Below are 17,624 nucleotides of genomic sequence, written 5' to 3' on the forward strand. Positions count from 1 at the left end.
GACAGTAGGGGTATGGGAGAGCAGGAGGAGTGAGATGGATTGAGAATGGAGAGAGCAGGAGCAGGAGAATGGGGTGAAGAGGAGCACACAGAGAGCAAGAGCACAGGGAGGGCAGAATCATTGACACAGCAGGAGCACATAGAGAGGGCAGGAGCATGGAAAGAGAGGGTGTGCATGGGTAGTGCAAGAGCATGAGCATGAAGAGGGAGCAGGGGCATGGAGCACGCAGGAACACAGAGCAGTAGTATGCAGAGAGAGCAGGAGCACAGGGAAAGCAGGAGCTCAAAGAAAGCATGAGCATGGCTAGAGCAGGAGCACAGGGAGAGCAGGAGCAAGGGAAGAGCAGGAGCATGGGGAGAGCACAAATATGGGGAGAGCTGGAGCCCAAAGAGTACAGGTGAACTGGAAGAGATGAAGCATGCAGAGAGCAGGAGCACGGAGACAGCAGGGGCATGGGGAGAGCAGGAGCAAGGGGAGAGCAAGAGCAAGGGGGGAGCAGGAGCACAGTGTGAGCAGGAGCATGGAGAAAACAGGAGAACGTGGAGAGCAGGAGCACAGAGAGAACATGAGAATGTGGTGAGCTGGAGCATGAAGTGAGCAGGAGCACAGAGCTAACAAGAGCATGGGGATGTCAGGATCATGGAGAGAGCAAGAGAATTGGGAGAGCAGGAGCATGGGGAAAGAGGGGGAGCAGGGGGAGTGCAAGAGCATGAGAGCAGGAGCACAGAGACAGAGCAGGAGCATTGGGAGAGCAGCAGTACATTAAGGGCAGCAGCAAGAGGCTAGCAGGAGCACGGGGAGAGCAGGAGCAAAAAGAGATCTAGAGAATGTGGAGAGCAGGAGAACAGCATGAATAGGAGCACAGAGAGCGCAAGTGCACAGGAAGAGCAGAGCATGGGTAGTGCAGGAGCAAGGGGAGAGCTGCAGCAGGGATTGAGCATGAGTATGGGGAGAGCAGTAGCACAGAGATGGCAGGTAAACTGGAAGAGAAGGAGCATGCAGAGAGCAGGAGCATGAGGAGAAAAGAAGCACAGAGGGAGCAGGAGGAATTAGAGGGATTGAGCATGGGGAGAGCAGGAACATATAGAGAGCAGGGGCAGGGGAGAGCAGGGGAGCGGGGAGAGCAGGAGCATGGAGAGAGCAGGAGCACAAAGAGAGCAAGATCACTGAGAGTGCAAGAGCACAGAGAGAATGCGGGAGCATGGGGAGCACAAGAGCATGAGTGTAGGAACAAGCAGAGAGAGCAGGAGCATGGGGGGAGCAGGAGCATGGGAAGAGCCGGAGCACAAAGAGAGCAGGAGAACGTGGAGAGCAGGAGAATGGGGTGAGCAGGAGCACGGGGAGAACAGGAGCACAGAGAGAGCAGGTGGAGGGGAAGAGCAGGAACATGGGGAGAGCAGGAGCATGCTGTGAGCAGTAGCACAGGGAGCGCAACAGCACTAAGAGAGCAGGAGAATGTGGACAACAGGAGCATGGGTGAGCAGGAGCACAGATAGAGCAGGTGCACAGGAATAGAAGGAGCATGGAGAGAGCAGGAGCTTGGAGAGAGAAGCAGCACAAGGAGAGCAGGAGCAGTGAGAGAGCAGGTGCACAGAGAGAACAGGAGCACAGGCAGAGAGCAAGAGCATGGAGCGAACAGGAGGATAGAAAGAGCAGGAGTATGAGGTAAGAGCAGGAGCACATGGAGCGAGCGAGAGCATGGAGAGAGAAGGAAACTGGCGAGAAAGCAGGAATACAGGGAGTGCAGATGCATGAAAAGGCAGATGCAGGGGAAGAGAGCAGGAGCAAGGGGAGAGCAGGAGCATGGGGAGAGCAGGAGCATGGGGACAGCAGGGGCAGGGAGAGAGCAGGTGCACAGAGTGTATAGGAGCATAGGGAGAGCAGGATGATCGAGAGGGATTGAGCATGGAGAGAGCAGGAGCGCGGGGAGTGCGCAGGAGCATGGGGAGCGCAGGAGCAGGAGAGCAGGTGCACGGACAGACAGAAGCAGCTGGAGAGAGCAGGAGAATGCAGAGAACAGGAGGAAGGCTAGAGCAGGATGAGGAGTGGAGCAGGAGGATGGGGAGATAAGGAATATGGGGGAATCAGAAGCATGGAGAGAGCAAGAGCATTGAGAGAGAAGGAGCATGTGGAGAGCAGAGCATGGGGAAAGTTGGAGCAAGGGGAGAGCTGAGGCACCGGGAGAGCAGGAGCATGGAGAGAGCAGGAGCATGGGTCGGGTAGAAGCATGGGGACAGCAGGACCACAGAGAGATAGATGGAGCATGGGGAGAGTGCAGGACCATAAAAAGAACTGGAGCAGGAGGAGAAAGCAGGTGCAGGGAGAGACAAGTTGCAGAGGGAGAGCTGGAGCATGGAGAGTGCAGGAGCATGGGGAGAGCAGGGGCACAGTAAGAGCAGGAGCATGAGAGAAGGAACATGGAGAGAGAGCATGCACATGGAACTTGCATGAGCACATATAGAGCAGGAGAATATGGAGGGAACAGGAGCACAGAGAGAGCAGGAGCATGGAGAGAGGGCGTGAGCAGAGTGAGAGCAGCAGCATGTGAGCAGGAGCATGGAGAGGGAGCAGGACCACAGGCAAGGTTGGAGTACGGGGAGAGCAGGAGCTCAGGGAGAGGGGGAGCATGGGGAGAGAGCTCGGGAAAGGGGAGAGCATGAACACAGGGAGGGCAGAAGCACATTGGGAGCAGGAGCATGGCGAATGCAGGATCTCAGAGACAGCAGGAGCACACGGTGAGCAGGTGCACAGACAGCACAGGAGCAGGGGGAGAGCAGGAGCACGGGGAGAGTAGAAGGATGGCAAGAGCAGGGTTAGGGGATCACAAGGGCATGGGGAGAGCAGGTCCACAGAGAGAGCAGGAGCACGGCAAATGCAGGATCTCAGAGAGAGCAGCAGAATGCGGAGAGCAGGAGTGTGGGCAGATCAGGAGTATGGAGATACCAGGAGCACCGAGAAAGCAGGAGTATGGGGAGAACAGGAGCACAAAGGGAGCAGGAGAACGTGGAGAGCAGGAGCACATTTTGAGCAGGTGCATAGGGAGAACAGGTGCACAGGGAGAGCTGGTGCACAAGGAGCAGGAGCAAGATGAGAGCAGGAGCACAGAGAGAGCAGGAGCACAGAGGGAGCAGGAGCAAGAGGAGAGCAGGAGCAAGAGGAGAGCAGGAGCTTCCAGAGAGCAGGAGCATGGGGAAAGCATTAGCATGGAGAGAGCAGGAGTACAAAGTGTGCAGCACACAGAGAAAACTGGAGCACAGAGAGAGAAGAAGCACAGGGAGAGTGGGAAGAATGAGAGAGCATGCACATGAAGAGATCAGGAGCATAGAGAGCACAGGAGCTTGAACAGAGCAGGAGAATGAGGAGAGTAGGAGCATGGGGAGAGAGGAGGAGCATACAGAGAGCAGGACCATAGAGAGAGCAGGACCATAGAGAGAGCAGGAGCACAGATAGAGCAGGAGCACGGGGAGAGCAGATGCATGGGGAGAGCAGGAACATGGAGTGATCAGGAGTACGGGCAGGGAGAGTAAAGGAGCACGGAGAATGCGGGAGCATAGGGAGAGCAGGAGTATGGAGAGAACAGGAGCACAGAGAGAACATGAGCAGAGAGACAGCAAGTCCATGAAGAGAGCAGGACCATGGGGAGAGCAGGAGCACAGGGAGAGTAGGTGATTGGGGAGAGCTGGAGCACAGAGATAACAGGAGCACAGAGAGAGCAGGAGCACAGGGAGAGAGCAGGAGCACAGGGAGAGAGCAGGACCATGGGGAGAGCAGGAGCACAGGGAGAGTAGGTGATTGGGGAGAGCTGGAGCACAGAGATAACAGGAGCACAGAGAGAGCAGGAGCACAGGGAGAGAGCAGGAGCACAGGGAGAGAGCAGGAGCACAGGGAGAGAGCAGGAGCATGGAAAGTGCTGGCATGTGGAGCGTGAGCAGAAGAATGTGGAGAGCAGGAGCACAGAGAGAGCAGGAACATGGAAAGAGAGTGGGGGCAGACAGAGAGCAGCAGCATGTGAGCAGGAGCATGGAGAGAGGGAAGTAGCATGGAGAATGCAGGAGCATAGATAGAGCAGGAGAACGGGGAGAGAGCCAGGGCATGGGGAGAGATGGAGCACGGGGAGAGAGCCAGGGCATGGGGAGAGAGCATGAGCACGGGGAGAGAGCCAGGGCATGGGGAGAGAGCAGGAGTACGGGGAGAGAGCCAGGGCATGGGGAGAGAATGAGCACAGGGAGGGCAGCAGCATGGGGAGACCAGGAACATGGGGAGAATGCAGGAGCATTGATAGAGCAGGAGTACGGGGAGAGAGCCAGGGCATGGGGAGAGAATGAGCACGGGGAGGGCAGCAGCATGGGGAGACCAGGAACATGGGGAGAATACAGGAGCATTGATAGAGCAGGAGTACGGGGAGAGAGCCAGGGCATGGGGAGAGAATGAGCACGGGGAGGGCAGCAGCATGGGGAGACCAGGAACATGGGGAGAATGCAGGAGCATTGATAGAGCAGGAGTACGGGGAGAGAGCCAGGGCATGGGGAGAGAATGAGCACGGGGAGGGCAGCAGCATGGGGAGACCAGGAACATGGGGAGAATGCAGGAGCATAGATAGAGCAGGAGTACGGGGAGAGAGCCAGGGCATGGGGAGAGAATGAGCACGGGGAGGGCAGCAGCATGGGGAGACCAGGAACATGGGGAGAATGCAGGAGCACAGGGACAGCCTGTGCAGTGAGAGAACAGGCATAGGGAGAGAGCAGGAGCATGGGGAAAGCAGGAAGACAGCTAGAGCAGGAACAGGGAAGAGCAGGAGCCTGAAGAGGGCAGGAGCACAGGGAGAGTATGAGCATGGGGAATGTGCAGGAGCACGGAGAGAACAGGAGCTTGGGGAGAGCTAATGCATGGAGTGAGCGGGTACATGGAGAGATCAGGAGTATGGAGAGAGCAGGAGGACAGAGAGAGCATGGACACAGGGAGAGCAGGGCCACAGGAATGCAGGAGCATAGAGCGGGAATCAGGTAGCATGGGGAGAGATGGAGCACGGATAGAGCAGGAGCACTGGGAGAGAAAGGGCACATGGGGAGAGCATGAGCACAGGGAGAGAGCCAGGGCATGGGGAGAGATGGAGCATGGATAGAGCAGGAGCACGGGGAGACCAGGAGCCTGAGGAGAGCAGCAGTATGGACAAAGCAGGAGCACGGACAGAGCAGGAGGGCAGAGAGAATAGGAGCATGGAGAGATCAGGAGCACAGAGATAGCAGGGCACGGAAAAAGCAGGAGCACGAGGAAAGCTGGAGGAAGGGTACAGCAGGAGCATGGGGAGTGCATGAGCATGGAGAGAGAGGAGAAGCAAGAGGACAGAGCAGGAGCATGGGGAGAAAGCCGGAGCTCAGAGAGAGCAGGAATATGGGGAGAGCAGGAACACAGGGAGAGCTGGGGCATGGGGAGAGAGGAGAAGCAGGGGGAGAGAACTGGAGCTCAGAGAGAGCAGGAACATGGGGAGAGCAGGAACACAGGGAGAGCTGGGGCATGGGGAGAACAGGAGCATGGGGAGAGAGGAGAAACAGGGGGAGAGAGCTGGAGCTCAGAGAGAGCAGGAACATGGGGAGAGCAGGAGCACAGGGAGAGCTGGGGCATTGGGACACCATGATCACGGTGAGGGCAGAAGCACAGGGAGAGAGAGCAGGTACATGGGGAGCACAAGAGCACAGCTGGAGCATGAGGACAGCAGGAGAATGACTAGAGCAGGGACACAGGGAGAACAGGAAGAATTGGGGAGAAGAAAGCATTCCTCCAGCTGCAACACACTAGCTTCCTCTTGACAATAGCAACCAGGGCCTTCACCCTCTTACCCAATCCTGAGGCAGTTGTGAATCACTGATCCCCTGGAATGTCTCTGTAGACCCCAACCTGAGAACCTTTGTGATAAACTAAATCACAGAATCGCAGAACATTAACAGCACAGAAGGAGGCCATTCAGCCCATTGTGTCTGCACCAGCTCTCCAAATGAGCATTATGACCTCGTGCCATTGCCCTGCCTTTTCCCTGTACCCCTACACGTTGTTTCTTTTCAAATAATCATCTAATGCCCTCTTGAATGTCTCGATTGAACCTGCCTCCACCCCACTTCCAGGCATTGCATTCCAGACCCCAACCACTCACTGGCCGGGAATTTCCTGTCCTCTCACAGGCAGGACACACCAGGGACGAGGCAGTGGGACCGAGCGATCCCAGCAGTGGGTGGGTGTGGAAAATCCCACCCATAGTGTGAAATAGCTTTTTCTCACATCACACTTGCTTCTTCTGCAAACTCCTTCAAATCTGTGCCTTCTCGTTCTTGATCCTTTTACGAGTGGGAACAGTTTCTCCCTGTCGGCTCAGTCCAGCCCCCTCATGATTTTGAACATCTCTATCAAATCTCCTCTCAGCCTTCTCCTCTCCAAGGAGAACAGTCCCAACCTCTCCAATCTAAATACAGAGAAACTGTTTCTACCAGCAGGTGGATCTGTAACCAGAAGACAGGTTAACTTTAATTATCGTCTATTTCATTGTCAGTGTTAATTTTGGTTCTGATGGAAGTCACAAGCTGAAGTGTTAACTCTGTTTCTGTCCACAGCTGCTGCTAACCTGCTGAGTTATTCCTGCATTTTATGGTTTTATTTTTAATTTTAACGTCAGTGTTAATTTTAATGCTCAGGTTTATTTTAGCATCAGCTTCAAGGAAGCTTTTGGAACTCGGGGTAGGCCTTCACAAATCATTAAAAATAGCAACTTAACAAGGTCAAACAATGCAAACCACACACAGGGGCCCAATTCTACCAAGACTGAATTGAAAAGCAGGGAAGCTATATTAAGTTGTTTCGAATCTTTGTTAGACCTAACCTGTGTCTCTACGTTAGGAAAAGGGTATAGGGGCACTGGGCGAGGTGCAAAAAAAGGTTAACAGAAATGATAGCAGAAGTGGAAGGTTATAACTATCAAGAAAAACTGAAGAGGCTGGGACTAGCTTGTCCAGTAAATAGAGCTCTTTGAGAAGATGAAAGGGTTTTAATAGGGTAGATACCAGGAAAATGTTTCCACTGTGGGCAAGATAAGCACTAGGTGAAGTAAAAATAAGGCAATTACTAATAAATCCAATCAGAAATTCGACAGAAACATATTTACACGGAGAGTGGTGAGCATGTGGAACTCACTACCACAGAGGGATGTTGAGGTGAATAGTACAGATATAATCGAGGAGAAACTGAATACATTAATGGAACAAATAGGAGGAGATGCTGATGGGCTGAAATGAAGGGTGGGAGGAGCATAAAGTGGAGGAGAAACGCTGCCTGGACCAGTTGGGTTGAATGGCCTGATCCGTATTGTAAATTCTATCCAAATGGATGTTAATTTTATTGTCAGTGTTAAAATCAGGAATAATATTGGAGTTACAGTGCAGTCACTCTGCACCATGGAGAAGTGATGCTTTGTTGTGTGGTTAACGACAGGAGTTTGGGGAATTACCTATTCTCTCAAAGTCTGGTGGTCGAGTCTGTAGTTGCTCAAAACCATGACTCCAGTTATAGCAAGTATTTATACATTTGGAACTCTGTATGAGGCTGGAGCTTCTCCTCCTTCCAGATCTCTCTTACTTCTCACTCACCTGATCTAACATCAGTATTACATCAGCATCATGTATGCTTCTGAGGTCAACCCTTTACTCTACTTCTCGCCCGAGTCTTTATCCCCATCATCTTTGCATCATTCTATACCTCCCCACAAAGTCTCAGATTTCTGAGGTGCCTTCACCAATTTCCCTGATCTCCTTCTGAGAGTGAGGATATTCCATACTCTCCCTTCCGTCTGGGTGACTGTGGAGCACATAGTAAGTCTCTCTTCATCTTCATCAGGATCTGAATACTGAGCCCAAGTTTCTCTTGGCTTTCTCTCCAAGGTTATTAAGACACTCCTTATGAAACCTTGGTCTGTCTCAGTCTCATAAAATCTTGGTTGTGGAGTTTCTTCAATGATTGTGCCACCCCTCTGTCAGTCCATGACCCATACTCTCATCCCAGGCCTCAGCACTGGGAAGCCCATGTGCTCCATGCCTGTGATTAAAGTTCTGACCTGTTTGCTTCTCCCTTCTTCCTCATGCTGTTTTACCCTCATATGTTCGAACATGGTGATACTGGGTTTGAGTTTTTGCTCCTGATTTCTTACAATACAAGTAAGACAGGGAGGCCAGCACGTCAGTGCAAAAGATAAGGCTGAAGCATTCGCTACAAGCTTCAGCCAGAAGTGCCGAGTGGATGATCCAACTCGGCCTCCTCCAGAGGTCCCCAGCATCACAGATGCCAGTCTTCAGCCAATTCGATTCACTCCATGTGATGTCAAGAAACAGCTGAATATACTGGATAGTGCAAAGGCTATGGGCCCTGACAATATTCCAGCAATAGTGCTAAAGACGTGTGCTCCAGAACTTGCTGCACCCCTAGCCAAGCTGTTCCAGTACAGCTACAACACTGGCATCCACCCGGCAATGTGGAAAATCGGCCAAGTGTGTCCTGTGCACAAAAAGCAGGACAAATCCAACCCGGACAATTACCCTCCCCATCAGTCTACTCTCCATCATCAGTAAAGTAATGGAAGGGGTTATCAACAGTGCTATCAAGCAGCACTTGCTTAGCAATAACTTGCTCTCTGATGCCCAGTTTGGGTTCTGTCAGGGTCACTCAGCTCCTGACCTCATTACAGCCTTGGTTCAAACATGGACAAAAGTGCTGAACTCCCCAGGTGAGGTGAGAGTGACTGCCCTTGACATCAAGGCAGCGTTTGACTGAGTGTGGCATCAAGGAGCCCGAGCAAAACTGGAGTCAATGGGAATCAGGGGGAAAACTCTCCGCTGGTTGGAGTCATACCGAGCACAAAGGAAGATGCTTAAGATTGTTGAAGGTCAATCATCTCAGCTCCAGGACATCACTGCAGGAGTTCCTCAGGGTAGTGTCCTCGGCCCAACCATCTTCAGCTGCTTCATCAATGACCTTCCTTCCATCATAAGGTCAGAAGTGGGGATGTTCGCTGATGATTGCACAATGTTCAGCACCATTCACAACTCCTCAGATACTGAAGCAGCCCATGTCCAAATGCAGCAAGACCTGGACAATATCCAGGCTTGGGCTGACAAGTGGCAAGTAACATTCACACCACACAAGTGACAAGCAATGACCATCTCCAACAAGAGAGAATCTAACCATCGCCCCTTGATGTTCAATGGCATTACCATTACTGAATCCCTCACTATCAACATCCTGGGGGTTACCATTGACCAGAAACTGAACTGGACTAGCCATATAAATACTGTGGCTACAAGAGTAGGTCAGAGGATAGGAATCCTGTGACAACTCACCTCCTGACTCCCCAGAGCCTGTCCACCATCTACAAGGCACAAGTCAGCAGTGTGATGGAATACTCTCCACTTGCCTGGATGAGTGCAGCTCCCACAACACTCAAGAAGCTTGACACCATCCAGGACAAAGCAGCCTCGCTTGATTGGCACCACATCCACAAACATTCACTCCCTTCACCACCGATGCATAGTAGCAGCAGTGTGTACCATCTACAAGATGCACTGCAGGAACTCACCAAGGATCCTTAGACAGCACCTTCCAAACCCACGACCACTGCTATGTAGAAGGACAAGGGCAGCATCATCACTTGGGAACACCATCACCTGGAAATTCCCCTCCAAGTCACTCACCATCCTGACTTGGAAATATATCACTGTTCCTTCACTGTCACTGGGTCAAAATCCTGGAACTCCCTCCCTAACAGCACTGTGGGTGTACCTACACCACATGGACTGCAGCGGCTCAAGAAGGCAGCTCACCACCACCTTCTCAAGGGTAACCAGGGATGGGCAATAAATGCTGGCCCAGCCAGCGAAGCCCACATCCTGTGAATGAATAAAAATATATATATCCAGCTGAAGTGTTCTTAGTCTGACTATTCTCTCACTGAAGACCAGTAAGTCGTCAATGACCTTGAGGTGCTTGTGCTGTTCAAAGTACTACTCTAGTATCAGATTAGAGGGTATATATTCTGGCCATCTTTCCAGGCAATGTTCTCAGACTTGGAGACATTCATCACCTCATTTCTGGACTTGTTTTATTCCCTGCAACTTTTTTTCAGGAGCTGGTGAGTTCTGAGTGATTAAGGATGTAGATGCTTCAGCCTCCTCAATGAAGTGTAAATTCTCTTGTGATAGTATTTGTAACAGTGTGTCTAGCATTGTTTGATACTTCCCTTGCACCTCTACTCTCTGATCAATCGCAGACTGAACCACTGGATTCTGGACACCACCTTCGCATTTCTTTCATGTTCTGTAGGGTGACTGGAGGCTTTTCATTTATTCTGATTTTGAGTCACAATCCCACAACATGGTCTGAAAACCTTTCACATCCACATGTTGCTGCCAATGCTTTTCTATCTGCCATATCCTGTTCCTGTTAGTGACCTAAAGGCACTGTTGACTGGTCTACACTTGCCTTCTCTCTGCACTTCAAATAAAACTGCCCCCAGTCCTGTAGACGATGTGGCTGCTACTATGGTCGGTAATTCTGGGATGTAATGTGCAAAGATTACACAAGAGATTAAAAGTTTTTAATCCTTTCGAAAGCATTTTGCTGGTCCACATTTCAGCACCACTGTGGCCCTTGTCTCAACAACTGTCTCAAGGACACGTTGACCTCTGCTAAATTTGGTAGGAACTTGCCTACTTGTTTGGCCATCCCAAGGAATCACTGAAGATCAGTTGTGGTGCTCGGTTGTGGAAATCCTCTGATCAATTTTTTTTTGTGGAACAGCTCTTATTCCAGTGGCTTGTACCATGTGACCTAGAAACTTGGTCATAGGTTTGGCAAACTCTCATTTCTCATTCAATGTTAGGCCTGCATCCTATAAGATTCTCTGGACTGCTCTGACTCTGTGATCATGCTCTTCACTCATGGAGCCATGTATATGCCATCCATATGGCATGTTACTCCTTCCATATATAGAAGATAATATATATAATATATAATTTAATGCCTCTGTAATGTGTCACTCTTCTCTGGAAAATTTCTGGAACAGGCGCTATTCCAAAGGGCAACCTAGTGAAATAATAACGACTGAATTATGTTATAAATGATGGTCAGCAATCTGATTCTTTGTCCAAAGACAACTGCCAAAGGCTACTGTTCACATCCAATTTAGTGAATAAAGTTCCTTTGGCTAGTTTGACAAGGCTCTCATCCACTGAGGCCACCAGGTGGATCTCACGTTTCACAGATATTTCTAGTAAATCCAGGCAGATTCTTATTGAGCCATTAGGATTTGGGACTGTGACTATTCCTGAACACCAATTGGTTGGCATGGTGACCGGTGAGATATTATTTTGCTGCTGCATCTTTTCAATTTCATCCTTGTCGTGGTCCAAGAGTGAGTGAGGGATATTCCTCAGTGTAAAGACACAAGTTGGTAATTGGTTTAGCATCAGCTTGTGGGGTGATATGACCCTTGGACTTCTGTTCCCCAGGCCTGGAAACAATTTTGGAAATTCATTTTGAAATGGACTGTTGTAGTTCTCATCACTGACTTTATTCACAGAATCACAAACTCACAGAATCAGAATCACACAGAATCACTGAATCACAGTGCAGAAGAGGCCCTTCGGCCCATCGAGTCTGCACCAACACGTGAGAAACACCTGACCTACCTACCTAATCCCATTTACCAGCACTTGGCCCATAGCCTTGAATGTTATGATGTGCCAAGTGCTCATCCAGGTACTTTTTAAAGGATGTGAGGCAACCCACCTCCACCACCCTCCCAGGCAGCGCATTCCAGACCGTCACCACCCTCTGGGGAAAAAAGTTTTTCCTCACATCCCCCCTAAACCTCCTGCCCCTCACCCTGAACTTGAGGAAGGATGTAGTTGCATTGGAGGCGGTTCAGAGGAGGTTCACTAGATTGATTCCAGAGATGCGGAGCTTGTCTTATGAGGAGAGATTGAGCAGTTTAGGTCTATACTCGCTAGAGTTTAGAAGGATGAGAGGAGATCTAATTGAGGTATATAAGATGCTAAAGGGGATAGACAAAGTAGATGTGGAGTGGATGTTTCCCTTTGTGGGCCATTCTAGAATGAGAGGCCATAGTTTTAGGCTAAGGGGTGGTAGATGAGGAGGAATTACTTTTCTCAAAGGGTCGTGAATCTGTGGAATTCACTACCTCAGAGTGCAGTGGATGCCAGGACACTGAATAAATTTAAGGAGGAGACAGACAGATTTTTAATTAGTAACGGGTTGAAAGGCTATGGGGAGAGGGCGGGAAATTGGAGTTGAGGCTGAAATGAGATCAGCCATGATCGTATTGAATGGTGGGGCAGGCTCGAGGGGCTGAATTGCCTACTCCTGCTCCTAGTTCTTATGTTCTTTCACTTCTTGTACGTGGCTTTGTTTTAAACTCTTTTTCAGGTTGTCAGCATCTTCAAACACCAAACAGTTTTGAAATGGCCTATTTTTCTGCAGTTGTATTGCTCTGCACCACCACCCACCACCACCATCATCCCTCCCCCTCACCACAGTCTACCCCCCCCCCCCCCCAGTTAGACAATCTTCTCATTCCACCACACCGATGACATTTCAAAATGGTAGTTGGCTCACTTTTCCCTGTTTAGGTGGGCTTAGGCTTTGGTGCAGTTTCTCTCTTATGACCTACAAGTTGAATGGTCTCACACCTTCTTCTCTACTGGACCTCTCTTTCTCTGTGACCAGATTCCCAATTCTATTTCCTGAGTTCTGTTTGCCTCACGATCTGCATTGCACTTACTAGTGTTAAATTCTCTCTTGTCTGTAAGAGACCTGATAATGCTTCATCTAGGACCTCAACTATGATTCTGCTGCAAATGGGCTCAGCCTTTCAGATTCCATAATCGCAATTCTCTACTAACCTTTCTAACAGAGATTGTTGATCAATGAATCCATGCTTTCACCTTGTCATTGCTTTCCTTTGTTGCATTTTCATCTCTATTATTAACTTCTGATGGATGCTGAAATAAAAGTCAAAAGTTTGCAGGACATTTTCATAAGAAGTTGAAGTCTCATCAACCCCCTTCCTTGCTATTGCATCATCAGCAATAGATCCTACTGCATGAAGTAGTGTACTGACCTGATCTTTCTGACCTACAGTAGTGACAGATGACCTTGGCTCAAAACAGCAACATGTAGAATCAGTTTCAATATAGACACAAAATAGTAAAGGTAATAGGTCACTTCTGGGAGTAGTTTATAGGCCCCCAAACAGGAGTTACACCATAGGACAGAGAACACAGGAAGAAATGAATGGAGTGTGTAAGAAAGATATAGCAATAATTATCGGTAACTTGAATCTACGTGTAGATTGTTCAAATCAGATTGGCAGAGGTAGCCTGGAACATGAGTTCATAGAGTGTCTTTGGGACAATTTCTTAGAGCAGTACCTTCTCCAGCCAACCAGAGAGCAGGCTATTCTAGACTTGGTAGTGAGCAATGAGACAGGTTCATTAATAACCTCACAGTAAAGGAGCCTCTAGATGACAACAATCACAACACACTGGAATTTTATGTTCACTTTGAAGGGGTGAAGTGTGGGCCTAAGATTAGTGCTTTAAACCTGAATAAAGGTAATTATAGGGATGAAAGCAGAGCTAGCTAAAGTGAACTGGGAAACTAATTTAAAAGTTAGGACAGTAGAGATGCAGGGGCAAATTTTTAAGAAGATATTTAATAATGAAAGGATTTATCTCTGTGGGAAAGAAAGACTCTGAGAAGGATCATCGTCTGTGTCTGAATAAGAAAGTTAAGGATGGTATCAGATTGAAAGGAACATTGTACAGATCTGCAAAGTTTAGCGGTAGGTCAGAGGATTGGTCAAATTTTAAGAACCAGCAAAGCATAACTAAAAAAAATAAAGAGGGAGAAAGAAGTGTATGAGAGAAAGTGAGCTGGTAATATAAAAACTGATAGGAAGAGGTTCTACGGGTATTTGAAAGGAAAAGTGTAACTAGAGCTGGTGCTGGTCCTCCAGAGAGTCAGTCTGGGGTATTGAGAATGGAGAACAAGGAGGTGACGGAGATGTTGAACAGGTATTTTGTGTCTGTCTGCACTGTTGAAGAGCTAGAAAACTTCCCAAAGATACTTGAAAATCAAACAGTGACTGGGAGAGAAGAATTTAAAACAATCACCATTGCTGGGGAAAAAGTGCAGGGAAAAGCTTGACAAGTCCCCATGACTAGATGACCTGCACCCTAACGTCTTAAACAAAGTGGCTGCAGAGATAATAGAGGCACTGTTATAATCTTCCAAAAATTCTTAGCCTCTGGAACAGTCCCCGTTGGATTGGAAAATAGCTAATGTAACACCTTTATTCAAGAAAGGAGGGAGGCAGAGTGTAGAAAACTGCAGGCCGGTTAGCCTAACATCTGTATAGGTCACTTGTTGAGTCCAGGTCATAACAGGACACTTAGAAAATCATAATTTGATCAGGCAGGGTCAACTTGGGTTTGCGAAAGGGAAATGGTGTTTAACTAATTTATCAGAACCTGAGTCATTGCTGAAAAAAGACACACGTTGTCAAAGCTTTTCACCTTACACTCAGCACAATTCACAAGAGTACCAAATATAAAGGGAAGAACAACTTATACTGCAAAGCCAGACGGTGCTGATTGGTTGGTAAGTGGACTCTGATTGGTAGAGGCATTGCCATGGAGAATATACCAGTAAACTGGTGACTGACAATTAACTGCCAAGCTTTCTTTAAATTCAAACTATGCAGGTTGGCCCTGATTGGTCAAAGTATTGGCCTGGAGAATGAACCAGTGAATGGTTGTCACCTATTGTGTTTAGTTGAAAAAGGCTCAATGTGTGGACATGCTCCTTCTGTCTGCAAAGGACAGAGGCCTGTTTATTCATATATGCAGCTTCTAGCACACATAAGTAAGCCGCACTATGGGCAGAATTTAGCCCTCGATGGACGGGCCCCCTCCGGCTCGGTGGTGGGTGGGAAGTTGAACTCCGCTGCCGAAATGGGCCCCGCCGCCATTTTGAGTGTGGGGGGATGGGGGGGTGAGGGCTGTGGGGAGGGTGTCCTCGTCTGTCAAAGAGCGCACTGCTCCCTGAGACTAACTGCTGTCATAGAGAGATTGGTGAGAGTTTAAAAAAACATCAAAAATAGAAAAATAAAAATATTATTAACATATCCCCCTCATGTGACAATGTCACACAAGATGGGCCATGTTAATAAATATCGCATAATCTATATTAAAGTTTTTACAAACGGACATGAAGCTTCGTCCGGCCAGTGGATGAGGTTTCCTGTATTATCAGGAGCTCCTGGCCTGTCCGTCAGCCTTAAGCCTGGAGAGGCAGGTCTTTAATGATCTTAATGAGCCTCTCAATGGCCTCAATTGGCCATTCACAGGTCGGCAGGTCAACAGCTGATTTCGCTGTCCGCCCGCATTCCTGAATATATAAAAGAGGCACAGTGACATCGGGGGTTCCCCAACTTCATCCCGCGTCATGATCCCCTCACCGAGAAGGCCGCGCCCCCTCCCGTTAAAGAAAAATTCTGGCCTATGAGCCTGACAGATAAACTTCAATTGGATGACAGTGTAATCCTTAGCAAAATCAACAATGCTTAGGGAATATTGTCCAATCCCGGAAACACATCTGATTTTGGGGACAGTAAAGAGAGAGATTCAGTGAGCAGAGGGCAGTTGTAAAGAGAGAGATCCCGTGAGCAGAGCGGGACTGTAAAGAGAGAGATTCAGTGAGCAGAGCTGGTGTGTAGAGAGAGAGATTCAGTGAGCAGAGCAGGGTTGTAAAGAGAGAGATTCAGTGAGTGGAGCAGGACCTTATAGAGAGAAATTCAGTGAGCAGAGCTGGTGTGTAGAGAGAGAGATTCAGTGAGCAGAGCGGGGGTGTAAAGAGAGAGAGTCAATTAGCAGAGCAGGGTTGTTAATCGAGAGGTTCAGCTAGCAGAGCGGGACTGTAAAGAGAGAGATTCAGTGAGCAAAGCGGGACTGTAAAGAGAGAGATTCAGTGAGATGAGGGTGGTTCTAAAGAGAAAGATTCAGTGAGAATAGCGGGGTGTAAAGAGAGATTCAATGAAAAGAGCGGGACATTAAAGAGAGAGATTCAGTGAGCAGAGCGGGGCTGTAAAGAGAGAGATTCAGTGAGCAGAACACGATTTTAAATACTGAGATTTTGTGGGAATAGCGGGACTGTAAGGACAGAGATTGAGTGAGCAGAGGGCAGTTGTAAAGAGAGGGATTCAGTGAACATAGCCGGGATTCATAGAGAGAGGTTCAGTGACAGAGCGGTGGAGTAAAGAGAGAGATTCAGTGAGCGGAGCAGAACTTAAAAGAGAGAGATTCAGTGAGCAGAGCGGGAATGTAAAGAGAGAGATTCAGTGAACAGAGCGGAGGTGTCAAGAGAGAGATTCAGTGAGCAGAGAGGGCCTGTAAAGAGAGAGATTCAGTGAGCAGAGCAGGGCTGTAAAGAGAGAGACTCAGTGGGCAAAGCAGGGCTGTAAAGAGAGAGATTCAGTGAGCAGAGAGGGGCTGTAAAGAGAGAGATTCAGTGAGCAGAGAGGGGCTGTAAAGAGAGAGATTCAGTGAGTAGAGCGGTGGAGTAAAGCGAGAGATTCAGTGAGCAGAGCGGAACTGTAAAGAGAGATTCAGTGAGCAAAGGGGGACTGTAAATCGAGAGGTTCAGTTAGCAGAGCATGAGTTTAAAGAGCGAGATTCAGTGAGCAGAGCAGGACTGTAAATAGATTCTGTGAGCAGAGCGAGACTGTAAAGAGAGAGATTCAGTGAGCAGAGCGGGGGTGTAACGAGAGAGATTCAGTGAGCAGAGCGGGGAGGTAAAGAGAGAGAATCAGTGAGCAGAGGGCAGTTGTGAAGAGAGAGATTCAGTGAGCAGAGTGGGACTGTAAAGAGAGAGATTCAGTGAGCAGAAAGGGATTGTAAAGAGTGAGATCCAGTGAGCAGATGGGGATGTAAATAGAGAGATTCAGTGAGCAGAGCGGGACTGTAAAGAGAGAGATTCAGTGAGTAGAGCGGGACTGTAAAGAGAGAGATTCAGTGAGCAAAGCGAGGCTGTAAAGAGAGAGATTCAGTGAGCAGAGCGGGACTGTAAATAGATTCAGTGAGCAGAGCAGGACTCCAAAAAGAGAGACACAGTGAGCAGAGAGGGACTGTAAAGAGAGAGATTCAGTAGGCAGAACGGGGCTGTAAAGAGAGAGATTCAGTGAGCAGAGCGGGGCTGTAAAGAGAGACATTCAGTGAGCAGAGCGGAACTGTAAAGAGAGAGATTCAGTGAGCAGAGCGGGGCTGTAAATAGAGAGACTCAGTGAGCAGAGCGGGACTGTAAAGAGAGAGATTCAGTGAGCAGAGCGGGGCTGTAAAGAGAGACATTCAGTGAGCAAAGCGAGGCTGTAAAGAGAGAGATTCAGTGAGCAGAGCAGGACTCCAAAAAAAAAGACACAGTGAGCAGAGAGGGACTGTAAAGAGAGAGATTCAGTAGGCAGAACGGGGATGTAAAGAGAGAGATTCAGTGAGCAGAGAGGGGCTGTAAAGAGAGAC

Source organism: Carcharodon carcharias, chromosome 6 (assembly GCF_017639515.1).
Source record: "Carcharodon carcharias isolate sCarCar2 chromosome 6, sCarCar2.pri, whole genome shotgun sequence".
Lineage (NCBI taxonomy): Eukaryota > Metazoa > Chordata > Chondrichthyes > Lamniformes > Lamnidae > Carcharodon > Carcharodon carcharias.